The 4,619-nt window shown below is 37.3% G+C and overlaps 1 pseudogene; it reads left to right on the top strand.

Moving 5' to 3' along the window:
• Window positions 1-1,984: 1,984 nt before the first annotated feature.
• On the top strand, window positions 1,985-3,188 carry LOC145798112 (protein CHROMATIN REMODELING 35 pseudogene; annotated as a pseudogene).
• The last annotated feature ends 1,431 nt before the right edge of the window (window positions 3,189-4,619 follow it).

The raw sequence follows: 4,619 nt of genomic DNA, 5'->3' as shown, positions 1-4,619 counted from the left end.
TACACTTCATCCCCAGGAGGCCACCAAACCCAATATCAATGACTTCCTGCTTTTGTGCTTCGTTGAACCGGTTAGCTAGCTCAACAATTGACTTTAATGATATGCAGAGTTGCCTTTTAGTCTGCACATTTTTTATCCTTAAATTAATACGAAAATACAACCAACAATGTCAGCAAAGCAGGACCTAGCCAAATGCATTTATGAAAACATGAAGTACGTAATTACCTTTTCAGACTTCGGTGCACATGGTACTACTTTGGTGTGTTCCTCGGTGCTCACCTTAGCCATTTCCACAAACCTCTTCTTCTCATCAAAGGGGAGTACCTTCCACCTTTCCCCAAGCTCCTTTATACTCTTTAAGCACGAAAGTGACACACGTACAAGACAAGTAACAACTATGAGTCCAAAATAACTATAACTACAGCTTTTGCCAAACACAACCCGTGTGCATTGTTGGTAATTAAATAAGATTGCAAATATAAATAACAGTTGCAGGAAAAATTCAGTGACAAAATGTAGATGAAATTTTAGAACGAATTGAAATTTACAAAAACAGTACGAAAGTGACATTATTACATGCTACAATCCAACAAATGTGAAATAATCAAAAGCCCAGTATGAACATTCAATATAACGCATGGATAGCAACCCAGTCATGTGTTTCCATCATAGCGTATTATAGAGAATACAGATTTCCATACTCACCATTTTTGGTCGACTGTTGTATGGCCCTTGCATTTCCTTCAATTGTTGCTGGCTGCATGCAAGCATCGTGAAGCTTATCATCACTAAATCTTAAATATGAATACACACACACACACACACACACATATATATATATATATATATATGTAAGTATTTATGTCAAGCTGGCCCCGAAATCTGCATAACACACCTTTTGTACATTGGGGACTGAATCGACACCAATTTAAACATTTTCAGACATACGGAACCAAACCCATTTCAAACATCACAAACTGAACTTCGACAAGGTGCATACTTGCACTACAAAAAATGTAATTCCGGATTGTCAAGATGAACAACTAGTACCTGTAACAAATGAATGGTACAACTGGCCGCTTTCGAGAAGAGCCATCGATAGTGTCAGACATTTGGATATGTTGTTTGCCAATTGTCTTCAATCTTTTCCCTCCCCTTTATGAAAGTGAAAATCATACAAATTAGACTGAAGGGAAAATTATATGGGTGGTCTACACATTTTGTCCGTTGTCTAATTTGAATCGATACACTTTAAACTCCCTCGATTCTGACACTTCATTTTATGTTTTGTTGACAATTTTGGTCAAATTGCTAATGCCGTTTGTGATTTTCAGAACAAGTGTTGTAATGTCAATTGATTGAGATTATCTAAGTTGAGTAAAGTTATAAGTTCACTAAAACAAAAAGTACACAAGCCACGTATATGCATATTTTGTGATAGAAATAGTGAAGAGTTGTAATCAAATGGACGTAATTGAAAGAAAAGTTCAGAATTGACGATGCAAAGCGAGGCCATTCAAAATTTGTACAAAACAAATGACGCAAAGACAAAAGTACATGGCCTGCTGTAACAATTGTCCCAAAAAAAATTCAGCGTATTCCTTGGTGATGGATTTCATTTGTTTACAAACATATGTACGAAACCAAACGGTAGCAAGTCTTCAAGGAGAAAACTAACATTGTTGGTGTGAGGTGACCAATATCCATTAGATGCAATGATGACAATTCCTGCAAAGTATTCCGATCAATATTTACAATAACACAAACGGCTTGAACTTGTGTCTGTTAACCTGAAAACACAAAAAACAAAATGCATAATTTCCCAACACATATACAGATTTTGAAACGGTCAAAAGAAAGGACAGACATAAAAATTTGCATTTAGGTCAGATAGCTTACAATTGAAATAATTATTTGTACAAGCGATAAATGCATAATTTTCCAAAAATTGAAGAGGAAGGACTACAATTTGTTTTAGGGCTCAATGACTACACACACATACTTTTATGAAGGCCAGACTATAAAGGACAAGGAAGCAGCTGAACTATTTCATGAGGGGGTTAAACTATCTGGACAAGATTCTGTTTTCACTGAAATTGATGCTCATCCCAAGCACAAAAAGCAGATGAAACCCCATCAAGTAGAGGGCTTCAATTTCCTACTGAGCAACTTTGCAGAGAATCCAGGTGGCTGCATCCTGGCCTACGCTCCAGGCTCTCAAAAAACTTTGATGATAATTACTTTTATGTGGAGTTTTCTGGCCAAGTATCCCAATGCTAGACCACTAGTGGTGCTACTAACAGGCATTCTGGCTACATGAAAGAAAGAGTTCTTCATATGGAAAGTTGAGGACATTCCACCATATGACGTCTACTATGTAAAAGCTGATAATTGAGCACAACACCTTCAGGTGCTCAAACAGTGGGCAGATCAGAGAAGAATACTTTTTCGGGCGTTTAAGCAATTTCCTTCAATCGTATGTGACAATGAAACTAACACGACTGTCGTTGCCTACCAACAAATACTACTAACGTACCCATCCATTCTCATTCTGGACGAAGGTCATACTCCCAGAAATGAAAATACGGATGTCATGACCTCACTCAATAAAGTCCAAATAGCCCGCAACTTCTGAATGACAGCTACCTTTCTCTTCAAATGTAACTGCTATTCAACAGAAAGATGATAATTTCAAGAGATAGGTAACAGTCATTCAAGAGTTCCGTGCAATGACGGGCAAGGTTCCCTATTTCTACGAATGAGATTTTCTTCATGAATTACCTGGGCTTGTTGACTTTTCTGTATTTCTTCATCTCAGCCCTACAACTGTGCGTGAAGTTGAAGAACTGAAGAACTTAGTTAAAAAGTTCAACATCACCTGGGACGGGAGCACACTTTATGTGCACGCACAGTTGAGATCTCTCCTAAAGAGTTCACCTATAGACACGTTAACCACAGAAAGAGAGGGCATTGATGATGCTCGGATGGATCACATCTTACAGAAGTTGGATATTAGAGAAGGACTGAAGGCAAACTTCTTCCTTAATCTGTTAGGCTTGCGCGAATTAGGTGGGAAGAAGGTATTGGTTTTCAGCCATTACCTCCAGCCGCTTAAGTTGTTGGAAAGGCTAGCTATGAAAGTGAAGGGTTCGACTCTGGGAAAAGAATTGGGTGTGGGGAATGAATAGCTCTCTACAAAATTTGAAAATCGTCATCATCATTTCAACTCTTTCAATTGGCTTTCTTATGTTTTAAGTTCAATACCGTCAACTATGCATGAACTTCAGCACTGAAACAAACAGTTGTTTCCTATATTACATGGACTCGGATATGGGTGTCGGGCGCGGGTATGTATCTATAGGTCGGACTCATTAAATCTTAAATTTAAGGGTACGCGGACTCGGGAAAAAAAAGTGTCATATTTTTATATTTTGAATGTAATATATGAGATAAAATGGTACTATATGTAACTTACAGTGTCAAAATGACGTTTATAGTAATTTTACAATAACATGCACATATAATAATTGTGTTATATACAATTATATATGAAGTATCTGTTGAAAAGTATCCGACACATATCTCATACCCTTGTTCGAGTGTCGGGTGTCCGACACAGGTATTTAATCTATTTTGAAGAGTCCGTGTAACATAGCTTGTTAATAAACATAAGTTCCGGCAATATAAAATCACCGAGTACTACAAAATTGAAAACAGAATTCAACCGAGTGTGCTAGCCATTGTTGAATCAAGATTACTCATTGTTTTTTTCTCGTGTTTTTTTTTTTTTTTTTTGTCGGTACTCTAAAAAAAATTTGTTTTTCCCGTGCCAACATTACACAGATATTTTTTTTAAGATTTTTTTGTTTACATATAAACTAACAGCAGTTGGCCATGTAAATGCAGGACACCTTTTATGCTTGTTGCTAACTACTATGAAACATATGTTGAACTTGCAACACTGATAGCAGAGGGAAGAGTTCTTATTCGAAATGGAGAAAATACAAAAATCAAGTACAGAACAGTTCCTATTGGCTCGATTTGGGGTAGCAGAGGGAAGAGTTCTTATTCGAATAGCACAACATACCAAAATGGAGTACAGAATAGTTCCTATTGGGTCAATTTCGGGTTGGGTGTGATGGTATATGCGAATGAAAGAAGACAAACAAAGAGATAGAGAGACACAAAGACAGAGAAAGAGAGAGCGCGAAACAGAGGACATACCAATCGGAGGAGACAAAGAGACGGTGGTGCTCGATTAACCCTTGTGATTGTGCTCCAGAGCCAAAAATCAACTTAAAAAAAGAATTTGTGCATCCACTTTCAAGGCTAGCCTTCCCAAGAACTTAAATGATTGTTCTTTCAATATGATTTTTGCCCTCAAATATTTTTCTCTGTAAAACCCTACAGCTACGGGGAAATAAAACAATAGAGAGACAAGGAGACAGACAAACAAACAGAGAGAGAGAGGGTCCAAGATGGAAGAGAGACGGACGAGCAGAGGGAGCTTACACCTTTTCTGACCACTTACACCTTTTTCGAAAAATTTATACTTTTTCTGACAACTTACACCTTTTCTGATTTAACTTACACCTTTTTTATGAAAAGTTACACCTTTT

Source organism: Camellia sinensis, chromosome 8 (assembly GCF_055761805.1).
Source record: "Camellia sinensis isolate YWXY chromosome 8, ASM5576180v1, whole genome shotgun sequence".
Taxonomy (NCBI): Eukaryota; Viridiplantae; Streptophyta; class Magnoliopsida; order Ericales; family Theaceae; genus Camellia; species Camellia sinensis.
This window is presented reverse-complemented; position numbering and strand designations above follow the sequence as displayed.